Source organism: Oxyura jamaicensis, chromosome 3, assembly GCF_011077185.1.
Source record: "Oxyura jamaicensis isolate SHBP4307 breed ruddy duck chromosome 3, BPBGC_Ojam_1.0, whole genome shotgun sequence".
In the NCBI taxonomy this organism is placed as follows: Eukaryota; Metazoa; Chordata; class Aves; order Anseriformes; family Anatidae; genus Oxyura; species Oxyura jamaicensis.
In genome coordinates this window covers 111,928,511-111,938,868 of record NC_048895.1, presented here as the reverse complement: position 1 = coordinate 111,938,868, position 10,358 = coordinate 111,928,511, and positions in this window count along the sequence as shown.

Below are 10,358 nucleotides of genomic sequence, written 5' to 3'. Positions count from 1 at the left end.
AGGAAGGAAGGAAGGAAGGAAGGAAGGAAGGAAGGAAGGAAGGAAGGAAGGAAGGGAGGAAGGAAGGAAGGAAGGAAGGAAGAGCATCAAAGTTCTTCTGCCAACTGGAGGTCCCTTTGGTGAGAATCTGCCATGGCAGAGCTCCTCAGGATTGGAAGGATGAGGTTCAGATGCTGTCAGGAAAAGGTTGGCAGCAGCAGTTTCTGTGCTCAAATGCATTTTGACTGGGCAAACTTGGTTAGTTACAATCAAAATCTGCATGGAGATTGAACAGAGCAGCTGCTAAGTAGTCATCTCCCTTGCTTGCCTTGATGGAAGGGATTAAAAGTAGAATCAGTGGTTCTGAGTAAAGATTCGTGGAAGATATGATTTGCAAGAAATAATCACCCTATGCCCTGGTATCTGATTAGACATTCAGTACCTAACAGTGGGAAAAGCAGCATCCCCCACCTGTTCTAGCTCCCACTCCTCCTTCGCCACTGTGAGGAGTGCCCAAGGAGAGCTGTTTGGATATTGGCAGCTACGTGGTAGTCACCCAACTTCAGATGAGAGAAATCCACCCTTTTATGGAGGAATGGGGAGCACGGGAGAGCTGAGGCATCCAAAGGATTGTGAAGATCTCAGGAGCTGCAACGGCCTCACCTGAGGCAGGCTTGAGGGTATATGCAATTTACTCAAAAGTTGAGAGACCCAGAAACTTGCCAGGGAACTGCATCAACCTCTTTAACCTTCAAGGTGGTTTTAGCAGAGCACTTACTCAACCTATATTGGACCTAGGTAAAGGAATAATTAATGTTTTCAGGAAAACTAATTTTCCCGGAAGCACTGAGCATTCAGGCACAGGCATAAATCTTTCTAACTATTAAGACTGTTATTGTTTGTTTCTTTGTTTACTGGCTGCAGTTATTTCTGACCTTCTTGACCATAAAAAATAATAATAAAAAAAAAGCAAGCAAACCATTTATGTAGGCCACAAGGAGCTCAAATTAGAAAATGCAGGATAAAGTAATACATTTTCTTAGCTCAGAGGAATTAGTGGTCTGATCTAATTAGCTATTCTTCAAGGTTTTATGCATTAAAATATATATATATATATTGCAAAGCTAATAAAAATGTGTTACTAGTGAAACATCTGAACATTTTTTTCAAGGCTTGATACATGGCCCTCTGAAGTCAGTGAAGCAAAATGGGAGTAGTGGGTGCTTGAGCTGTGTTTGATCCAGGGAGTACAGAGCACACAGGAAAAGCAGTGTCAACCCCTCATTCATCACAAATGATGGGCTGCAAATTTATTGCTTGGGCAATAAAAGTTGTCGTTTCTACTACTGCAGGATGCTTACTTCAGCAGTAAGCTCTCATGTAAACATGAAATGCTTACAGTGCTTTAGTTTTGCTGCAGAAACGTAGCAAACATTTGTGGATACCTGGAGAAGACTAGCAAAGAGCAGCTATCATTGGTTTTCATAAAAGAATGCTACGGTGGAGAAAAGTGAGTTTCATGAGTATCACAGAATCACAGAACTGTAGGGGTTGGAAGGGACCTTGAAAGATCATCGGGTCCAACCCCCCTGCCAAAGCAGGTTCCTTATAGCAGGCTGCCCAGGAGCCATCCAGACGGGCCTTGAATATCTCCAGAGAAGGAGACTCCACAACCTCTCTAGGCAGCCTGTTCCAGTGCTCCGTCACCCTCACCGTGAAGAAGTTCTTTTGCATGTTGGTGCAGAACTTCCTGCGTTCTATCTTGCGGCCATTGCCCCTTGTCCTATCCCCACAAACCACTGAGAAGAGATTAGCTACATCCTTCTGTCTCCCACCCCTCAGATATTTATAGACATTGATAAGATCCCCCCTCAGTCTCCTCTTCTCCAGGCTGAACAGACCAGGTCTCTCAGCCTGTCCTCACAGGGAAGATGCTCCAGGCCCCGTATCATCTTTGTGGCCCTCCGCTGCACTCTTTCCAGGAGATCCCTGTCTTTTTTGTACCGGGGAGCCCAGAACTGGACACAGTACTCCAGGCGAGGCCTGACCAGGGCAGAGTAGAGGGGGAGGATCACCTCCCTTGACCTGCTGGCCACCCTCCTTTTAATGCATGCCAGGATCCCATTAGCCCTCTTGGCTACCCGGGCACTCTGCTGGCTCATGGTCAACCTTCATCCATCAGGACCCCCAGGTCCTTCTCCGCAGAGCTCCTCTCCAACAGGTCATCCCCCAGCCTGTACTGATACTTCCCGTAAATGAGTATACGCTAGTCAAAATACTTGGTAATTTGATTGTGCCCAAATCCCTTCCCACACAGTGTTCTGATTATTCTGATTCAGACACAATACTGTCATTTCCATCCAACTGAAAGTTCTGGGAAATGCAAGATACTGAATCACTTCATTTGTATCTGCTTCTTCAGAATCAAACATTTTGATCTTCTCAAATTGAACTATTCCTTCTTTAGTTTATTGAGTCAAGCCTAAGCAACCGAGTTTTTCAGGTTGTTCATTAGACTTGTAATCTCTGACTATTACATGCTTTGTAGCAGCACTAATTAGGGCGCCATCTGCATTCTCCTGTTGGTAATGCGCCTTGCTGAGATTGTGCCTCCCTGAAACACAGTTATTGCATGATAACCAGTGAGCAGCCCTTTGCTTGAGACTGGGAGAACTACAGTTTTACTACTGGTTTGCAATTTAACAGAAAAAGCAGCACATAATAGGATAAAAAGTATAAAAGAACTAAGATAAAACTCCAGAGGAAATTATGGCATATTGTGTAGTCACACACAATAATAATTCTGAACTAATAAAAGATAAAATGCACAGATTTTTTTTTAACAACTATTCCAGATAATATTTATTAGTGAGAATGGGAGAAATGAGAATAGGAGGGAGAGACTGGATTTTCTACTTGATTAACTGATAGGAGAAGCTTGCAGGTGCATAAAACTTTCTTCAAGTCTGAAATAAAGCAAGAAACTGCAAAGCCAGCTTCAGGAAAAGTCAAACTACCCACAGTTTTCCAAGATGTATTTTATGTATCCAGGTAACTTAACGCAGGAAAAGAAAATTCAGCCTTACTTTTCCAAATGATACACCCTCCTAAGTGTCTCTAAAAAGGTAAGGTAAATCTTAGTCAAATAGGAGACTGTAAATCCCTGATCTGACTCAACTGGGTTTACTGCAGATGGTTTGTCATACCTACGTGCTATCTTAGGCTCTACACAGCCCGGAGCTTTACCATCGGTTTGTTCTGCATATGTATCATACCTGCATATGGCATCTTTGAATGCAGGTGGTACCACTAACCATAACTCCAAGAGGAATAAAAATTCCTCTAATTCAATAACCAGTACACTACTGAGGTATGTGGGATACCTTGTTTAGTTGATGTCGTGTCCTAGTAACATCCCTACTTCTGGAAGATTTCCTCATGCTGTTGTTCTTACTTCTGAGGATAAAAAATAATAATAACAATAAACAATAATAGTAATAAAAATAAAGATCAGTTAGAGGACCACAAACCCTATTCCATACCAAAATGACACAGATGACTTCTGTACACTGACAAACTATATATCCTTGAATTTGCTTAAAGGAATTTAGATTTCACTATGAGCTCTTCCTGGATAACTGAAGAATTCAGGTGAATAGATTTGTGGATAGGTAAAGAGGTTAAAAATTTATTCAGAAAATGGTCAGAGGCAAAAGAATTTGGGAAGGCAAGAAATAAAATAAAGTGGTGGGAAGGGGTACTTTGCTGTTTCTGTCCAGGAATAGGCAGGAGCAAAACAATAAACCTGAATAGTACACAAGTGGATTTACTATTCAGGAGCAGAGCTACTCAGAAATACTCAAAATCATTCTTCATTTGTCACTTGATCACAATCAAACCGTTTTGTAGGGACTATTCAGCTCACAAAATGTTGCTCTGGAAATCTGGTAATGCTTTGATGACAACTTGTTTGTCTTCCTGCCAAGTCATTTCTCCAGTGCTGTCACAGAGCAAACGTTCAGGGTCAGCTCACTGATAAATTGACTCCAATTGTGGATACTAAATGATCTTAAAAAAGACAGATCTTTTTAGGTCCAAAGATCTGAGACAGTTTCATGGAATCAGGCTTTTTTGATTCTGGAGGTTTGTTTTGAATAATTAAATACATATGTGTGTGTGTGTATATATATATATAGTATTGTTTATTTATTTATACATATTTATGTTAAAATATTTTTTAGAATAAAATTTCTCCACCAAGCTCTGCACAGATCACTTTTACTGAAAACAAAGAAACAGGCTCGTAACATTATTATTTATTTTTTTTTTTGCTTTTTTGTATGAAAATATGAAAGTTCTAAGAGATAATTTGGTATTTTCTCTTTGAAGGTTACAAGTAGGTCTCAGGAGTGTTTATTGTTTCCATTTTTAAATGCAGCAGCTCTGATTTCCACTCTGTTCAGGGCCCTTGAAAGAATCCTATGAAGACCTAAAACCTGGACAGTGCTTCCTTCATCCAAGAACAAATGCTGTTGATCAAGCACAAGGGAGTAGGAATGTATCTGAGAATCATGCCCAGATGCTTCAGATGAAGATTCCTGTGTTTTCTCATTCCCTTGTTGGGGAGGCACTTCCTGAAGTATCAAGGACTATCTGTCTTCCTATACTCCCAGAAATTCTGGAATTGTTGTCTCTCATGCTTTTTTCCATCATTTTCCCAGGGACCAAGAGATTTCCTGTCATCAAATTTCCTCTTTATCGATATATCTCAGTTCTCTTTCCTCTCAGCCTGTGCACTTTAGACAGACTCTTCCACTAGCAAATGCAGTGGGACAAGGATTGTTGTGTAGCCCCATGGGCAACCAGCACAAAGCATCTTTTATCTGTGCAGACAGACTCTGTTGGCACCCAAGACAGGGCTATTGGGAAAGGCTGTTAGGGAATGGATATGTGAACGTCAGTTACTAAATCAAAATTGACTACGGCACAGGTCCCAGCCCTGACACAGCTGTTGTTAAAACAGTCCCTCTTGGAGTTTTTACTGGTCAGCTAGCATTACTCTAGCTATCCCTAGACACAGGCATTATCCATGCCCAGAAACCTTCCCAGTAAGAATCTTGGAAACCTCTGTCCTCATTTGGAGGCAGAGAGTGTTTAAAAGCAAGGCTGTGGCCAAAAAGTGCCAGCTGGCTTTTGGGGCAGTGAATAGGCCCTGGTGCTGCTTATTATTAAAAGTATAGCCTGTGCAGACTCCTCTCCTCCAAATTTTATCTCCACACCATTTGCTGTAAGTCTTTTCCTTGGGGTCCTCACATACCATCCATCCTGCTGACCACCAGAGCCATGAGGCTCTGAGAGACACCTTCACAGCACAAAATTCATTCTGCTCTAAGTACTTTCCATTCCCCTAACTGTTGGAATCTGTGACCAAAAATTCTCCTTCCTTTATACATTTTGTCTTCCCCTTCCTTCACAGCATCCTTTTTTTTTTTTTTTTCTCCTCTCACTCTCTCTTCGAGGTGCATCATTTAGGGTGTCAACACTTCAAACTGTTGGGCAACATTGACACCGTGAGAATTTTTATGCTGCGAAGTGTCAATATGTACTGTCAACTGTCTCTATGATACGGAGACAGCAACAAGAGCTGGCTGCTGACAGGATTTCAGCATGTCTAACACCCACATCTTTCTTCTCATTTCTCACACCGTGCCAACACCAGCAGGTTTCTCCTTATATTAGGTGCTCTTGGATATTCCACCTGCTCTCCATCTGCCAGTTCGGAAGGATCTGAGTATCCAATAAATCCTTTACCGTGTCTTCCAGCCCCATGCAGACAGCTCAGGTGTCCCTTGAGCATCTCAAATGCACTCAGCAAATGTGTGCCTGCAACTGATTTTGATCCCTAAAAGTTCTATTGACTACAGTTGGAGTTGGACAGTTGTTGTACCTATAGGCACCTATATGCGTACACCTGATCTTTACTTTAGGTGGAGCTGAATCACTCCACAGGTTCCTTCCAGTATGCTAAGTAGGTAGTGATGCTCTGCTTCAGATAGCAGCACAGATTATCTGCCACCATTTCAGGGGCTTGAGGAAATCCTATCTGGCCACCAGCAAGCTCTCCAGGAGGGTTCAGCTCTTCCCTAGAGCTGTGTAATATAAACCCCTGTGAAGATGCCTTAGATAATCTAGGGCACCAGAACTGGCACAGAGCATCAGGTAATTCTCATTCCTAATACACTTTCAAACACTTGCATGTTGAGATCTAAATTCAAATCTTTTATCTCAAAGAGAGTTCCACCTTTGAGATCTACACAAAACTGCAAATCAAGACTTTCAATCACTTTATAGAGCACATTTTAAGGACTTTGTTTTACATTTTCAATGGCATTCATTGTATCAACAGCCCAGCTCAGGTAAAAGGTCTTCCAAAATGAACTCTTGTTCATATTACTAACAAAGGAAAATTACTCTGCCATACTAGGCAAATACATACTTAAATTTTAAGCTCCTTCTCAACTCTACAAAGTTTCAGCCAACTACCTTGGATATTAAAATACATAATTAGAATTCTCTTAGGTAATTTTCATCCATTTCAATATGCAGAAGCTTCTGCTTAAGGTTAAGTCAATGCTAATTTGTTTTGTTAAGTCAGAAGCCAAGTACATCAACTGTTTAAGACGAGATATTTTACATCTTGTTTCCCCATAGTCATTGCCAATAATAATAATAATAAAATACTTTTCTTCACTGGAAGGGCAGTAAAACACTGGAAGAGTTTTTCTAGAGAGTTTGTGTTGTCTCAGTCGGAGGTTTTCAATACAAAGCCAATGTATGATCTGATCAAGTGGTTACAATATTCCTACACTGGGTAGAAAGTTGGGACTAGACATTTCCAGAAGTCATTTTTAACCAACATTTCCACAATTCCTTGCTGTATAAAACCCTGAACTTGTGCATAAAACTTCAGAGTCTTTTGAGGAATAGAGGATAAATTTTGACCTTGAATTTGAGCTAAGCTCCTGCTGATGTTAATGAGTATTATGCACGTGTAGCTGAAGATGAGATTTTGGCCCCAAACGAAGGATTCAAGTGATGTATTTGAGACATTTCAGATTTTTAGAAAGATTTTACCAGTTATATTTTTGCTGAGAAAGGTCAACTGACAGGCTTCTTGTTATTAATGGTAATTTCTAGTAGAAGAAATCCTTTACTCTGAACTGAAAAGCACATTATAGCAGAGTGGTACTTGGAACCTGTGACTAGCCAATACAAAACATCTTAACAGGGCTGCACACCTTCCTGCGGGAAATACTATCAAACCTTTAAAGCCAATTTATTGAAGGAAATTGCAGACAGCTTGAAAACATCCATGATCCTGTGTCCTGACTGGCTTGTTAAAATTGTGCTGTGACTCTGTGTCACCGTTCTTTCTTATTCTGGTCTTTCACTTTGTCTTTTGCTTTCATGTCATGCCCTATGTATCATTTTGTCTATTCTATTCCAACACCACCTCCTCCATCTTTCTATTTCAGCTATGACAGGATATATTGATTGTCTTCAGTGTGTCCCCTGCACATGCAATTAATGAACCAGAGTTGAGCTTTTGTTGTTGTTGCATTTTTTTATTTTTTATTTTTTTTTAATTTCCCTGCAGATGACCTCTCCCATTTTACAGCTTTTAGGTAGGACCTTTGTGTTAGGCATTATGAACCTTGTGTATCTGGAACCTGTGACACACTGTAGAGCCAACTCCTCTTTTCCTAGTTTTGGCACCCCAGGCTCCTTCTTATCCACTGGGCTTTCGTCACATCCAGTTCATCTGACAAAGGAATCAAAATCTTTCCATTCTATTTACAAAGCCATGTCTCTTTTCCAAGTCTGTCTGTGAAGAAAGTTGCCACAGCATGTCACAGTCCAGTTGATAGCGAGAAAACCACCACTTCATAGTCAGGTTATGTCAGTTCATTTCAAGACTAAGGACCATGGTGAGCTTTTGAACTTTAATGTTGGCAGCTAAGGAAAAAAACAGCTTTGAATGATAAAAAAACAGGTTCTTCCAACTGGTCAGCAGGAAGAGAGAAAATAAGAGAATTGCAAGCAATAAAAATAGAGCAGTCCAAGCAATATTATATATTTGTTTGTCAGTCTGCAAATGGTACTTATATTTACGGTTTCATTGTTTCCACTTTGCTAAGCTTAAAATGCTCACTAGAGAAATAAAAATTAATTTTGCTTTATTTGGATTTTCTCAAATATCATAAAGTAAAACTCAGAACATGAGCCACTGTAACTTTTCCAGTCACCAGAAGGCAAATTCCTTCCTCTCAAAGATCAAGACTTTAATTCATGAACTACACTTTATTTTTTCTAGGATAAGAACAAATGTGTACTAATGTAGACGCAGAGATTTGAAATGAATTGAATGAAAGGAAACATATATTGCATTTATCACTATTCAATCAGAAAATGCAGAAATGTATTTTTATGACAACTGCTCGGGTTGTGCCAAAGTCTGAAAAAAATAAAAATAAAAAATAAATTTTAAAAAAAATTGTTCTGATCCTTTAAATAGCAACTTAAAAGAAAAAAAAAAAAAATAACCCTCAAGCTACATTGCTCTTAGGTGGTTTATCAAAAAACTAGAGAAGAAGATTTGTAAAAGTGGTATTTATTTACATGAATACATACACATGCAAATATCCCATTAACAGCAAAGACATGATCTGACATGTATTAGATAAACAGCGAATGTTTCAACCCCTCTTCACACAATTTGGAAGGATATATACAAACCTCTCGAAAGAAATAAAGATCAATTACAGACAAATAAAAGAAGGACTGTAAGAGCATTCACACCCCATTTTAGCTTGATCTACCTCAAAGCAAAAATGAGGCATAACAAATCTGTCCACTAAGGACAAAGCTTCCATGACCTCATTATTTGGCCAGAAAAGAGCACTGAAGCTAAAATACTCAGGTTATTAGGAATCATTTGCATTATTCAAGAACTCTGGATGGCACAGCAAACTTTGAGTAGCTAAGGTGACCCTTAGATCTTGTAATAGTACAAGGAACCGCCTTAACTTGCAGAAATACAGCAGGTATTATTTACATACCATCTCCTATCTTACACGCAGCCAGAGTTTTCACCAATTTTCAGGAGCGTATTTTGAAATTTATTTTAGGTGCTCATTAGAGAGGTAGTTTCTATGTTATGGCACTGCTACTGCCACGGAAACTGCACTTGGTCAAACAAGTTGTGATCTTCACCTTCAGATCCTTAGCTGGTTAGCAGTAGGCTTCAAGTCCCATAATAGACTGAGCTTGGCTGTCTGTCCTTTTACCAGCTGGCAGACCTCAGCTTCAGAAAGCAGTCAAAGAAAGAAAGACTTGAGAACATGATGTAAAAAAACATCTCAAAGAGAAATGCATGTAAGTAAATCTGACATTTTCACTTCCCTGATGAAAATACAAAGAGCAAAGCTTTATATATAGCTGATGCCATATGATGATAGTGGAGAATGCACACATCTCTATGTATTTTGAGACTATTTTGTGGCAAGAGGTTTATTTATTTCTAAAGCCCTCATAAGAGTCAACACTTCTAAATAAAGTCAGTAGCAGCATACACCTAACCAGATAGGAAAACAAAGGAAAACCTTGTCTTTCTGAATTATGATACCATGCTTGCACAATCAGATCCTATTGCCTTTGTTGGCTAAAGATGGGTGATACATGCTGAAGTCATGGAAGGTGTCTGAGCCATAAGAGGGGAAAAAACACCACCACCACCACCAAAAAGCACTAGGCATCTAGGCATAAGCAGTCTTTAAAAGAAGATTGATTCTGAAGTCTCCTCGTCCTTAGAATAGTTTTATTTAGGATATGTAATCGTACTACCAGTTTTCAGAAGCCCAACCATTTTTATACCAATTTTGTCTCTTGATGTTTAACTTTACAATTAAAAGCAAAATTTTTCATTTCACCAGATTTCTTCATGCACTTGAAAAGGTACTTAGTATCATCTCTTCCCTCACATTATTCACAGTACTACTACTAGATGAGTCCATTTCGGTAGTTCTACTGACCCTAAATCAAGGCAATAAAATGAGCCTATTTTACTGACCATACCACGGGGCTTCTGGGCTCAGGATGACTGGAAGATTCCTCTTGACTACAAGGACTGCACCCACTCAGGTGGATTTAGCAACCCAGTGTCTCCCCATCAGCAAGCACCCTGTCCAGGCCTCACAGCATCAGCAGTTCTCTATCACTTCCTAGCAGTAATTAGTTTTTGAACTGAGCTTGTGTGTTTTATTACTTCATAAAATATATATGCTCTAGCTCATTTAAAACTGAATGAGGAGACTGGGAAG